The 15,068-nt window shown below is 40.2% G+C and overlaps 1 protein-coding gene across 6 annotated transcripts in view; it reads left to right on the forward strand.

Moving 5' to 3' along the window:
• pcdh7b (protocadherin 7b) overlaps window positions 1-15,068 on the forward strand; it is a 134,738-nt gene that overhangs the window by 66,184 nt on the left and 53,486 nt on the right. The gene's annotated exons all lie outside the window — the stretch shown is intronic.

Below are 15,068 nucleotides of genomic sequence, written 5' to 3' on the forward strand. Positions count from 1 at the left end.
AATGGCAGATCTGCGTGGTTGTCACAAGTCAAACATATTCTCAAGACCAAAAAAGATTGCTTTACCCTTAGGGAATAACTGAGTGACTTATTGGCCAGGAACTTGGAAGACACTGACCCTATGCTCAAGATTTGGCTTTGATGTGTACTTGTGGATGCTATTTATTTATTTGGGGGTTTATTTTTTAAATGGTATGTAAAATTTCAAGTCTGCAGTAGGCTTGGAAATATGAAAAGCACTTTTCATTATAGCTGTCCTTTTAAGTGACTCAACTGAGACAGCCACTAACAGTGGTAAGACTGTCAGATTGCAACCATGATCAGCCTGTCAGTCAAATCCGCTCTCAGAATTAAAATAGCATAAACTGGAAAACAAACAGATCCAAAAATAGTATACTGTATACAGAGTAGGCTTGTACATTGTATATACAAAGCAAAATATAATGGCAGAAATATATCCTAAAGTTGAAGTTACAGCACCTTCCTAAAGTATTCACCCTTCTTGAATATTTATACATTTTGTCACACAACAACCATAAACCTCAGTGTGTTTTTTTTTTTTAGAATTTTAGGTGATAGGCCAACACAAAAAGCACCAGGTAATTGTAAAACCTTGCCTTAAACCATGTCCGATTTGGACTTCCACCTAACGTTTTAGGTCTGGCAAAGCAACAATCAGTCCAGAGTCTTATGACAACCTTGAAGGAGATGCAAATAACCACAGCTCAGGTAGGATCTCTGTTGGCAAGACATTTGTTTGTCTTGCTCTACATAATACCATCAAGAATACCATCCCCATTGTGACACATGGTGGTGGTGGTGGTGGCAGCATCATGCCACAATTATTCTCTTCAGCTGGGTGGATTTCATGGGAAGTTGGATGGAGTCAAATACAAAGGAAAACAGGAAGAAAATCTGCAAGAGGAAGCAAAAGACTTGAGAATGGGCAAGAGGATAGTCTTGCAGTAACAACATCACACCCTAAACATACAGCTGGTAAAATAGTCCAGTCAAAGCTCAAACCTAAGTCTGAGATCTGGAGAATCTTCAAAGTTATGGATTAATTTGTGTTGGTTTGTTACACAAAGTACACTGAAGTTCATAGTTGCATTGTGGCAAGTTGCGAGAAAGGTCAAAGGACAGGAATACTTTTGCAAGTGTCTGTATGTAATGGAAAAAAAAAATCCCCGCCATGTTTTGCTTTTGCTCACCAGACATGTACCACAATGTCATTTTCAAAATCTTTTGAGGGAAACAATGAAGAAGCAGATGAGATTTGCTGGAGAAAATAATTTAGGTCAGTTTGAGAATCTCCTCTCTATCCAAGAGAAACAGCATTCTCCACCGGAGCTCAGTATCTGCAGAGAGATCAGCTCAAACTGCTCCCTCCATGTAGGTCCTTGAGGTTGCAGATATTAGTTTGTTTGGAAGTCATGGACGGTATGTATTTTTTCCAGAAAGCAATGTTATCTGGAATCTGGTAGCCAGCAGAGTGACTTTTTATCCCGGCTATAAATATTTGCGAAAATCATGAATCATGGTAATAAAGTCTCTGTGTTCACCAAGAAAGTGTACGCTTAGTCTCAGAAAAAGGCAATCATTGAAGATTAGGGCAAATATTGTCAAATTGCTACAGCCTCTCACACAAAGCTAACTGTAGTCATTAGCGCTCCCCTACATGTGCTGTAGTCAGAGTTCACACAGCGCTGCTTTGCTCTGTGTGAGGCCTCCTTTATGAAATTAGGAAACTATGGGGAAACGAAGTAGAACAAAAGTTAGCAGATAGCTTGCTGTGGTGCTTATTGCTAAAACAGGGATCATTAGTGACACGGAAATGTAAGAGCCAGTTCCAGCTGTAACTGTTTTTAGAGGATGGTGAAATGCGTCTGTGTTGGCTTGATCTGTAGGGCGTTTTCTTTTTTCTTCTTTGTGTCCATCTCAAACCTTTAAAACTTTTTAGCCGTCACAGAAGTTGAATCAAATAGGTATTTTTTGTTGTTGCTGTTGTTTTTCTGCTTCAATACGTTTGACGGCCGTTGCTTTGCATGCAGACAAAAGCGAAGGTCCCTTTCCTTTTTTTCCCCTTTTTTGCCTTTTTCTGCCTCCGACTCGCTTCCCGTTGACTGATGTTCAGAGAGTGTCCTCGAACAGTCGCCCTCCAGTGCAGCTGCACATAAATGCTCGCTCGCGAGTATCCACCTTTGCCTTTTCGCTTCCTGGGGGACGAACACACACAAAGACAACATAGGCATACTGTTTGCCTTCCCCCCCCTCCTGATCCTTCTATTCTTTCAACCTTTTCACAAACGCACCCAGGGAGTGTTCTTTTTTTTTTCTCTCCTTACCGCATTTACCAAGGTCAGGCTGGAAAAGTATAATTGCGTCTGTTAATAAAATCCAAACCTTTGCTTTTAGGACTTATTTTGTTTGCTTTAGAAATGTTCCAGAGATAAAAGAAAATAGATTTTATTTCAGTAGGTGTAAAAGGCAGTCAAAATCTGTAAATCATACTGTTAGTATGTCTGCTGAACAAATATTTTTAGTGTAGTAACGCAAAATGTACACATGCTCATCTCAATAAAGTAGCTTAGAGTTGTACATCTCATATCACTACACGGATAGTATTACATTTCAGATATTTTTTTTCCCGGGTAATTTTGATGACAATGCAGATAATGTGTGCTCAATACAATACAATGCGTTTCCTGATGTGACATTTGTTGTCAATTGTCTGAATTAAATGGGCTTTGCTACACACTTAAGGATTTCCATGTCCATGTGCATGTTTTTGTGACTGTGACAGTTTTTCCTTTCGCTCAACTTTCCATTGACATGCTTTGAAGCGTGACCTTCGAATAGCCAGCCTCTGTATTGAAAGTTTGTGGCTCAACCTTTTGGACTGTGTCAATGTCTACTAGACAACTGTCGTGCCGTCAGTCTTCTCCATTTCCAGCATAAATAAGTGGTCAGAATATGTATTTCTATGTGTTTCATTTAACTTTTTAAAATTGGATTACTGAAATAAATGTCTCTAATTCTGATTGATTGAGATGCACCAGCCAGTGTTGTGTTGCTCCTTTCCTCCATTTGTTGCTCAGTGATGGTATCTTTATTGAAGTCTTGACATTTTTTTAAAATATATATATTTATTTTTTTGTTGCACAGCTGGTCCCCCTCACTTATTCATCAGCTCACCCAGGAGCTCATCAGATATTCATAAACGCTGAGCGTTTGGAGTCAAACACCCCGATTAGACCGTTCTGGAAGTCAAAGAGCCCTTCCAGATGTACACCGTTATCGGCGGGTCAAAGGCTCCTGCTCTGTTATTGATCTTTGCATCGCCGCAGGGGCGGGGTGCAGGGCTGGGCGGTGGATTTTTCAATTTCTACCGTGTTAGTTCAAGCACACCTCAAAAATAACACACCGCCACGTCGCTCTTTCATGATGAGTGAGGCGTGTGAAGCGCTTCCATGCGCGAAGCGTGCGTGAAAACCGAGCTGCTCCTGGCACTGAAGATGTAATATAATTTCTCAGCACATCAGTGCAGATATGCGGTGTGCGCTATGACAGTTGCCGTAGGTCACACTGTCAAGGATTCTTTGCATTTGATCCATAGCATGCATCATTACATTGTGGGCTGCATCTCTTGCTGCATAAAAAAAAAATGGAAATACATATCGGTGTAACCTTCCACTTTGGCTTCAAATGCTTGTGCTCAGACCTGAGTTAATATGGCAGTGTTTGCTGGGCTGCCACTGGCTATGTCAAGATGAGCAAAGCTAATCCATCCCGTGTGGACATGTGCAAATCAGTTTCTTATTGAACTTCAGCCTAAGAAGGAAAACTTTCTTGAAAAATGTACTGCCTAGGTTATTTGTGGCTCCTTCTGATGACAATGTTCGGTGCACAGGTTGGTGTGAGCTTCTCTCAGTATTATAACGTGGAGTGCCACAGTTTCATAATGTTTAAGCAAAGACTTACAACATAAAACCCTAAGTATTTACAACAGAAAAGCAACGCGTAAGCCTTCTCTTACTAAGATGTTATCACATATGAATGATTGGATATATTTATATTACTTGCAATGGAATAAAGCATAGTTGTCATATTTCATTCTTTGGCATCTCATTAAGAATTTCAAATTGTAGGAACACTGGGATTTAAATGTTTGCAGGTCTTAAAACCACAACTTGTAAAACATTATTCTCTCTTAAAGTGTTAGTTATGGTTCTCTAATCAGGGAACTAATAAGTAAGATAATAGTTCCCTTACCCGGAGGGGCGAGATATCATATCAGTCAGATGGTACGTCATTCTAGCTTGGTAGCTTTCATTACGCCATCGGTTTATTTTCATTCAGAAAGCTCATGGTGAAATTATATATTTTTTGAATTTCAGGTAAGGGAAGTACTACAGATACTAGTCCGTACTAACCTTGTAATACTGCCAATCTATGAATTCACTTAATTTGCACATTACCTAATCACGCTTAATTCTAGATCTTGCTTTATCAAACTTCTAAGGTATGGTATAAATATTGTAGCTTCTAAAAGACTGATGGCGTGCCCTACTGGTTGCTAATCTTAGCATGCCTCTCACATCTCTCCACTGTTACCCCTCTGCACACACACACACACGCACCCGCACACACACACAAGACACACTCTATCTCCTTCCCACCTCTCCTGCTGAGAAAACTTGGGGTACCACAGGTGGATTACCAACAACATCATTTAGTGCTGCTGGCTAGCCAGTTCAGCAGAGTAGGACAGAGAAGTGGCACATCACAGCAGTTATCATCCCAGCAGTCGAGCACTAAGCATTTTTTTCTCCGACATATTTGCTGGAAACTGAGAGTGGAATGAACTCGTTAAACCCCCCCCACCCAAAAAAAAAACATACATGTGAGGCAAGAACACACATGCTCCGTCACATGGAAACAAATGAGCTCTCGCTGTCGTTCGCACCCTTCACTCGGCACAACAAGGCACTCAATCATGTCGCAACTCCTTCAAGCACCTTGCTAGATTACTACATTGTTGTTGTTCCTCTGTTTCCAAAGCCGCGGCCACTGGAAGGCTGCTTAGTCTGGTTAATAATGCACGTGCGTGTGCCGCGTGTTTGTGTGCAAGTCTGTTCATTAGGCAGGCCCAATTGTAGGGCCAGATGGCAAAGCGAGTCTGTTTAATTAAAACCATTCATATTTCAAGAGCGGAGCGGCAGCGAGCGCTGGTCTTAGGTCTGATTTCCCTCAAGTTTGGTGCAGGGATGAGGGGCCTGTTGGTATGCCCATCGCCGCTCAAACGGAGAGAAGCGGTGTAGCGAGAAATCACCCACCGGAAGGCGCAAACGCGCGCGCCATCAATCAGTATGTTGCACACAACTCTGCTCACCCGCCGCCTTCCCCAAGGTTACAGCCCGTGGCCGCGGCTAGGAGTAAAAACACTACATTGTTAATCGAGAAATTAAAAGCGGAGCAGGAATGAAAGAGCCGATAATCAGCCCGGTGCGCTGTGAAAGGTTCGGAGGCTCGTGCATTTTGCAGCAGGGCTTGCATTCTGCGCGTGTGCCTGTAGTCATGGTTTGTGTCTCTCATTCATTTCCATCTGTCCCCTTAGCCCTCACCCTTAATTTCTCTTTGTGATATCCTTAGGCAAGGCAACAGCAAGGGAGATAGAAATAACAAGAAAACCTGGAGAGATGATGTGAGAGAAAGCACTAGGGGGAACGTAAAAAGGGAAGCTAAAGGAAGAAAAAAAAAGAGTGAAAGGGAACACACTGCACAGGAGCCCAGGAAATGGATTGAAAGATAGGAGGCTGGGAAGAGACCAGGAGATAGAGAGGACATTAATAGAAAAAGGAGTGAAATAGAGAATGGGATGCAAGGAAAAAAAAAAACCTGAGGGATGGAGGTTACATGAGCGGAGAAGTTGCCAGCAGGGAGTGGTGGTTGACACAGGAGTGATTGATCACTGCTCAGCCGGAGCAGGCAGGTATTCAAATTATCCCCCAGTGTCACATCCACGGTCTCATCTTCCTCTCAGTCTCCCCACACGGGCACTGTGAAGTCCCATCATTGCAATCTTAACCCCGTAGCATGGCACATTTGCAGAATGAAGCCGGAGAAGAGCACTGCGGCATTATTTATGCTTCCATTAAAGTGTAACACAAGCTACCTGCTCATTTACCTCACCCTGGTACGTTGTGGCGTTCGGGGGTCTAGAAAGGGGCTCTCTGATGACTTCAACACAACATGTGGGAGGAAAGAGAATGAATCTTGGTTTGATTTGCCAGAGGAAAACACATGAACAGAATGCTCTGTCTGCTTTTGAAATCGCACAGTTGTTTAACCTTCCACCAACCTTGAAACTTGGGAACACTACAGAGCTGTGGATCTGCTTGGATGTTTAGATTATTTGAACGTCTATTTTTGAGTTTTTCTGTTCATATCATAAATATACATTTTTTTTTGTTTACCTTTTTATATCCGATCAGCTAAACTGACTTTCCAAATAAATAAAAAAAAAGCTGTGGGTTTAGATGATAGAAACACATTTGTGTTTCATCCCTTTGAATCTATATCTTGTTGAGCCATGTTGATCTGCAGTCGTAGTCTTTGAGTGTGCCAGTCTAATAGATGAATATGGATTAACCATTCCCTTGCAGCTTTGGCGGCATGTTTAGCGTTTTTTTTTTTTTTTGTTTGTTTGTTTGTTTTCCTTGCTGAAAGGGCAACCGCCATTACAGTTTTAAACCTTTGGTGTTTTTTAACAGTATTAATTCAGGATTTGCACACAGGGAAATGTTGTGTTCAAAATGATATGTTATCTTGGTTTTACACCAAAAATTGTGCTTTGCATGGACATGAAAGTGAAATTCTTTATATGAAGTTTAATATCTTCATAGTTTTCCTCCTGAAATACTTGCTTTGCTCAATGGTCTTTATAATGCTGTGTGTTCAATAATGTTGTCTTTCTAACCTCTGAGGCCCTCACTGAACAGCTGTATTCATACTGAGATTAAATTGCACAGGCAAACTCTTTATTTAGAAAATTTCTAAAGGGAATTATTTGCACTACATTGAACTTAGAGGTATCACACGTAATAGTAAAGGGGGCTATTATTTGTAAGAAATATTGATAATTATGTTGTGCTTGAAAAAAACAGATTGCTTTGCGTTGGTCTATTATGTGAAATCACAATAAAACACATGCACTTTAGTAATTGCTAAGTTTCACATTGGGAGAAAATAGTCAAACCCACAGAGATAAAAGTTGGTCATTCCATTTATTTCCTCAATAAAACCCTATTTTACGCTCATTTACAGGTTTGTAGTAATCTTTTGGAAGTCTCTCCAAGAGGTCTATATGCTTTAATGTTCAAAAGGGGTTTATTTTTATCGTGCTGCATAGCGACTCCACCTCTTGCCACCTGCTGTCTGAAATGCTCCATTTAAGCTTCTGTCTCTTTAAGGACACCTGACAGAGATTATAAAAGCCATCAAGCCGCTTTGCAAACGCAGACTGTGACAAAAGCATTGCATCAACGCAATCGCTTTTATGCACTCTGTGCAAAAAGTAAATGTTGGTTCTGCTACTACGAAGCAGCCATATTGTTTTAGAAAAGAGTTTTTTTGTTGTTGTTGTTTTTCGGGGGGGTTTCAACAAAGGTTGACAATGCCTTTCTGTGTGGATGCTCAAACGAGCATTTCGTACCGGAGTGGATTTCCAGGGCACTGTAGAAACATGACTGTGTTTTCGATGAGGGTCTGCTGTCATTCACACAGGCATGTGTGTTTTTTAGCCTTTTATTTTTGGTGCAACGAAGCGGCAACTTGCAATTTGGCTCGTTTCCAAATGACGCGGGCATCTGTTCGATAAACCAAATGAAATCTTTTTCTTTTTGCTGTGGCTAAAATTTAGTGCACCCAAGCTTTTTTCTTCTCGCCACTCGCTCTTCAGCAACGGTATGCTTGTCAGGTGTAGTGCTAGTGTCTGAACCAGTGGGGTGGTCTTCGTCGAAGTCAATTAAACACCTCCGAGGTTACTCAGCCAAAGCCTCCCCACTGTCCCAACCCACCTTCCGTCCCTGTCCCCCTCTCAGCTTTTTTCTCCAGACCTCTCTCCCTCTTTCGCTGACTTCCTCTCTGGAATCTTCCTGGTTGTCATTAAGTTTCTTCTCTTTTGCTACAAAATCCAGTTAGGATTCCGTGCATGACCAGGACACGGAGTGGTGGGGAGGAGGGAGTCACGTTTGCTTGAGCATGTTGGAACATCAGGTGTGCAGCACTGGGACTCAGCGGGTGCCCGTGTCTCTCCCTGTGTGTGGTCTATTGCATGGGAAAGGAATGCCAATAATCCTTTATTTGTTTCTCACAAGCCACAAGGACGTATTTGTTTATCGGAACGTGGGCCAAGCTTCCTTAATTTTTTATGTTTTTTCTTTTTAAAGGAAGGGGTGTGTAGGGGTGTGCATTTATACCCTGTGTGGTGACTTCGCACCACATACGTGTCTGTACAATGAAGGTTTTCGCCCTTGTTTTCTTTTACTGTTGTTTTTCTCACTACGGGGAATTTAAAATCACAAACAGAATTCAGGAAACAAAATAAAATAAAACACATTCAGGTGTAGACATGCTCTACAGGCCAATGCCAAGCCACGTCCGCTCATACATTCATTCATGCATTTGCCAAACATACCACACTTTATGTGCAAACATTGTCTCTCGGTGCCCTTTCTTTGTATCTCTCTCTCTCTCTTGCACACCCCCCTCCCCACACCCACACACACATTTGGCCAGAGTATCCCTGCTGGAACAAATTCTCCTCTCACTTTTGAAAACTTGTACACGAGTCTGCACTGATCATAAAACACGGAACATTTACATGACCTACAGAACTTTCCGCGTTCTATAAAGCAAACAGAGCTGAGCTAGCTGGCGCTAGATCTGACCGATGCACATTAATGTGGCTTTATTTTAGTCTACATTTACCAGGTTTTGTAAAAGAAAAAAAAAATCCTTGTAACTGTGGATGTGAGAATGAGTTTGAGTGCCTTTACGACCTTTAAAGTTGAAGTTGTAAATCGTATCCGTGTGTGTGTGAATATGTATGAGCCAACTTGTTCATGTTATATCTTCTTCTGTTCTTCTCTGATACATAATGTTTACCTGGCTTTAAGCAAGTCCAACTTTGACTTTTTCCACCATCTACAACTTTCATGGTTAAGAATCTTCCTGTAACATAGTTGAACCCCCCCTTAACCCTCCACACACATACTTACACAAATGCAAATGTCTAACATATTTACATTTTTTTTTTTTTCTTTTTTATTGTGGATTATCCCACATGTCCCTGTTTACAGAACAGCTTGCACACCCTATCTCCATCAGACTGTAGACTGGCATTCCTTCTGGGGAACTGGATATTTATTTATTTTTCCAGAAAACCCTTTACTTTGCCAACAGCGTCGGCTGCTACTGCTAATTGACAGCAATTACGTGGCATTATTTGGGAATTTGACATCATGTTTTTCTTTAATCGGACCGGTTTGATGACTCAAAGACACAGCTAAGCGCTGTAAAACTGTCAAAACACAGGCAACCAAATGCTGCCGGCTTTATGTGAAAAGCTAATGACTTGTGTGTGTGCGGGCGTGTGTGTGTGTGTGTTTGCATTTTTATGTGAAAGCATATCCTTGGTGTGTCTTTTGGCATATATGACAGAAGTAGCTCTCAACATTCTGCTGCTACAGGCAGAGTACGCCTAATTTTCACCTGATGATGGACAAAATAGATGAAATTAGGAAGGAAAGAAGATGCGTAAATCATAAACAACAATTAAAATAGGTTAAACGGCCATAAAACTGGCAACCTAAAATTTTGAATACATTTAATTTAAAACAGTCATCCAAACTAACATGGCCCCATTTGAAAAATGAATCGTCTCCAAACTGGTTATGCCTGTCTTGGTGATTACAACTGCTATAAATTATTGCAGTGACTGGCAATGTTAAGGATCTTTTCCCCTACTTCTCAGCAGAAGTGTTTAAATTCAATCAAACTGAAGGGCTTTAAAGCATCCTGTCATTACATTTCAGTCAGATTTCTTGGATTTGACTAGGCCATTCCAAGCGTCTTTTTTAAGCTAGACATTGGTGGACTTGCCGGTGTGCCTCAGATCATTGTCCTGTTACATACCCAAAGTGTCCTTAACTCTAAGGTTACTCAACTAGTGGCCAGACATCATACCTTCAGGTCTGAATATTCAATAAATTCCAGATCTTGAAGCAGCAAAACATATGGCTCCACGTGTGACTGTCGGCTCTGTTTCTGACATGCTTTGTTTTACTCCGGAGGCAACTGGAGGTAACACCTTTCAAAAACACAATTTTGTTTAATCAGCCTACAAACAGATTAACCATCTTGGAAATCACCAGGATGTTTTTTTGTTGTTTTTTTTACAAATTGGTAAATGAGCCCTTGTGTTCTTTTTTGTTTGCAGTGGTTTTTGCATAGGAAATCTCCCATGAATGCAATTTCCGCCCAGACTTTGTGTTAGTAGAGAAGAACCAACACCCATACTCTACAAATGAGAAGTGCGACCTGTTGTGCGTTAGTCACAGCTCTGTGTTCTTTTATGACCTGTTGCGCTGGCTGTCAGTGGGGTTTTTGGAGTAATTTTATTGTGCAGGCCACTTCTACGGAGGTTTACAAACTTGTTTCACGTTTTCTTCATTTCCTGATAATGACTCTGTGGCTCACTAGAGTCCCAGTGGCTTAGAAATGGTTTAGTAATTAATTATTTAACAACTTGGGTGATAAATGATTTACAAGGGCCCAGACTGATTTAGACATATTTTTTCCTTAATATATGCAATCATTTAAAAAAACCCCATCTAATTAGCTAAGTTTATCTTTGACAATAGAAACGCTATGACAATCTTAAAACATTTAGCAAAACAAAGGGTTTGGCCCTTCATGGTCCTTTTGATATTATTATTTGAGGTATTTAGTGTAATTAGATTTGTCTTATTGCTTTCCTTCTTTTCAGTCCTATATAGTGTTTCGAGTTAGGTTCATTCTTTAGTTACCTTAGGTTCTGTCCTTGTTTGTCTGTCCATGTTGAGCCTTCTTTAATGACTATGTTTCTATTTTATCCTTCTAGTTATTTCTTATTTCAGCCTCCCTGCAGTGTTTGTAGTAATGTTTATTTTTTAATTTCATCACCCTAGGTTCAGTTATTTTTCCATGTCCGAGTCTATGTACATCTTCCTTTAGTAATTCTAGTTATTTCTTTGATTAGATCTTCTAGTTTCTCTAGCTCTATGCTCCTTGGTTCTTATTGTTAGATCAGCCTTGTTTCAATTTAGGTTCGGTTGTGGTTTCCCTCATATCTTTCTCTCCTAGTTTATCAGGTTTTCTTTACTCTTAGTGTCTTATGTATTAGAAGTATTTTTTCTTTTTGTGTTCCCCAGCAGATCTCCTTAGTTTCCCTGTGCCACCTTCTCCCCGCCCCTCAGCCAGCTCCTGCACCAACTACTCACACCTACGATCGAGCTAGGCCATTGTTCCAATTACTACCTCCCAGTTCTTAAGCTCCTCTTTTTCAGTCACAACTCGCCAGTCTGTCTTGTTACCCTGCTTGTCTCCATGCTCATCATTCCCCCTGTGTTCCTTAGAATCTCTTCGTGTCTCAGTTTTGGATTTGCTTTGGTTTGTTCTTGTGTTTCCCTTGGATATTCATTATTTTGTAAGTTGGATTCTGATTTTGTTAATTAAATTTTCTAAACCGCACCACGTCTTTACCTGCTGCTTTTGGGTCCACCACACCACCTCATGACAGAGACTGCTTTTTTACAACTGTGCACTCAACATATTTTTTTATCCTTTGGTATTGCAAACATAAACGACAGCTGACCCTGCTTTGTTATGGCTCCAAACACTGTTTGCGTCTCGCACATACGGAGAAACTTACCAACGATGTTCTCTTTAATCCCTCAGCATGCGCACACTTAAAACTTTGAAATTATTGGCACAAAGCACACAGGATTAGAGAGCCAGAAGGGAGCAATTGGTCCAGAACTACTTCTTCTGATTCCATCATAAGAGTATAAAAAAAAATGCAGATTTACAGTGGGATAGGATTGATAAAATTTTAAATGAGAATACGGATTAGACAAAAGCCATAATGCAGAACGCAATGGTTATACTCTTTCCAGATTTGAAAAAAAAAAGTTTTACTAGACACTGCATTTCAGCTTCAAGTACTTTGCTGTAAAACAGTCAATATTTTAACTTTTTTTCTTGAATTTAAGATACTTTATGCAATGTCATCAGCTTTAAATGTTTTAACTCTTGTTTTAAAAACTGTAAGAAACAATGTGATGTGACGTTTTTAAATTTGTATTATCTTGTCCTAATGAGGATTTTGTATTTAAGTCAGTGTATTATTATTTTATTGTTTTTTATGTTGTTGTTTTTTATATATATATATTTTAAAGTATCGAGCACCTGGTCACTTTTAATGATGTTATATTTATACTTACTGTGTGCAACCAAATCTACCCAAGGGTATAAATAAGGTTGATTTAAAGTCTTTTGCTGTGATTCATCAGCATATTAACAATCCTGTCCCTTCACCAGTTTATCCTGGCTACACATTGGTATTTTGTTTCAACTTTCTTCCATTACATACTCTGTAGCAACCCATTTATTACCCCGTTTACTAATTGTGTATGGTTTCCCTTTTTTTAGATGAATTTCGGTGCATATCCCAGACAAAACAGCATCCAATAACCACCCAGATTTGAACCTTAAATATGGGAAACATAAACCATGTGTTAGTCTCTGAAGGAATTAGAGAGAGCAGTTTGATTTCCCCTCGTAAAGTTCCTAGATCATAACGAGCATTCGGAAAAGCTGGTGAGTGAAAGTTGGAAGAGGTGTCTTAGTCAGCAGATATGCTATTAATTCTTAATTAAATGCTCACAGACCAAATATTGGATGGTTAAGAGGTTTGCAGAAAGGGAGATATGCGTGTTTGCTCAAGCGTGAAGGCATAGTGAAATTGCACGTGCAATCCCCCCCCCCCCCACTCCACACACACACATGAATGTGACTCCGGGCAGGGATGCACCTATTCTCAGTGGTCCAAAAAAGTACAACCACAGCCCCACCAGAACCTGTTCCCGCTCCCTTACTCGTCTTGCCTCTCAGCTCCTCCCTGCTCTTCGCCTTATAAAAATAGATGAAAGCATGTAACAATGGAAGAAAAGGGGATTATCCTCCTGTATTCTCCCCTCTCTCTGTCTCCCTCTCTCGCCTTCCATCTTTGAGGACACCGTTTAATGTGCCTCATATGTTTTGGAGCAGTGGGGAGGGAAGACGCGGGAGTAGGAGGTGGGTTAAAGGGAAGTACATGGTGAAGGATTAAAGTAAAGAGCAAACACAAAGAGGTGAGACTCTCCGGCATGGCCCACGGCAGTTGCTTTCACGGTCTCCCTGCGACGCACGCTGTAACCTTTGACACCACTAGTGCTTGAGGGCTTCATAACAGCATGTGCAGGCATCTCGACGCGCAGGAAGCTTAGCACACACAAAAAAAGAGCTCACTAATACTTTGGCATTAAGATTTTGCAAGTGCGCCCACCTGGAGGGGCAATATCTCCCTGAAAAATCTACTTGTGAAGGAATGTTATATTGACTTCCCTTAAGCTGGAATTTTTCAGGCGATTATGCTCAAGGATACAGTGAGTCACCAAGAGTCACACTGTGCATGTATCAAAGAATAAATCTTTCCCCCCTTTCCAAATCCAATACCACACTTTTTTTTTCAAATTTAAAAGGAAAAAGCATGCTCTGTATTTTTTTCATAACCCTGAACAATCCTTCTCAGTCACAGAGTGACTTAATATGCTTTTTGAGAGACCTCTGACTAAGGCCTTTCCATTTATTCTGTCCATTGTAACAGTTTCCCTGGCGACTGCGAGGCATGAAATCCTCGTAGCTGTAGGCATTAGCAGCATGCATGTTTTATGGGACTCCGGTCGATATTGCTTAAGTTTGCTTTTTGCGTCGAGAGGCCAAAAAAGAGATGAGATGCGTCGTCATGCATTGTTGACCTATTTAAAGCATGGTTTACGGCTGAACCACCCGCAAAATTCACAAAAATAAAAACAAAAAAAAAGCAATGGAGCATTTTTATTGTATGACAGATGCAGGATGTTATTTGTAGTAACTTCTTTGCTGATAAAAAATACATTTTGCTGCTTGATAAAAATCCTTAAAAAGTTTTGGAGCGCCTAGTAGAAAAAAATCACAAGTCAAAGCTTAAAGTCAAACTAGAGCAAAGTCAAAAATAATAAAGCATTATGGTTTAAAGAAAGAGGAGATCAGGTTTGGTTTGATGCAGTATTAGGGGTTTTTTCAACCACAATTGACAGACAAAATACAAGGTGTTCTCCTAAAAGGCTGTTTTTGTAATGCTATGAACTCTCTTTGATCCTTAGAAAATCTCCACCGAGCAGTTTTATAAAGAATAATAAAAAAAGAACACATTCTGACATATTTAAAAAGCTGCTTTGGATCCACCTCTGAAATACAGATGAGCTGAGCACAAACCACATTAATTTACATTAATGAGTCAATAATTTTGCTTTAGTAACCTGGTTACATAAAAAAGTAATCATATGCAGTAAACTTTATATTTATCTTTGAAGTCGATTATGGAACCGACTCTAATTGTTAGTGATTTATTGCATTTTCCACAATTCTCAGCATAAAGCTAACAGCACTTCACGCGAAGTTGCAATCCTGCTAGCTATGTTGTGATAGATATCATTCTGCGACTTTTAGTTGTTCCTATATGGATCATTATTCTAAAACAAGTTAGACATTTTTGCTTTATTTTTGTCTTTATAGTTTCATTTGTTCTTACAAGACAAATATTGAGTTAACAGCCAGAGGCAGACATATTTTACCTTGTGCAGAAATGCGGTTTATCTGTCAACTAAATTTGATGCATTTTCTTAAGCAGCTATCTTTCTTACAGATATTTCTTACCTTCATGTT

The sequence above is a fragment of the Xiphophorus hellerii genome, chromosome 14 (genome assembly GCF_003331165.1).
Source record: "Xiphophorus hellerii strain 12219 chromosome 14, Xiphophorus_hellerii-4.1, whole genome shotgun sequence".
NCBI classification, from domain to species: domain Eukaryota; kingdom Metazoa; phylum Chordata; class Actinopteri; order Cyprinodontiformes; family Poeciliidae; genus Xiphophorus; species Xiphophorus hellerii.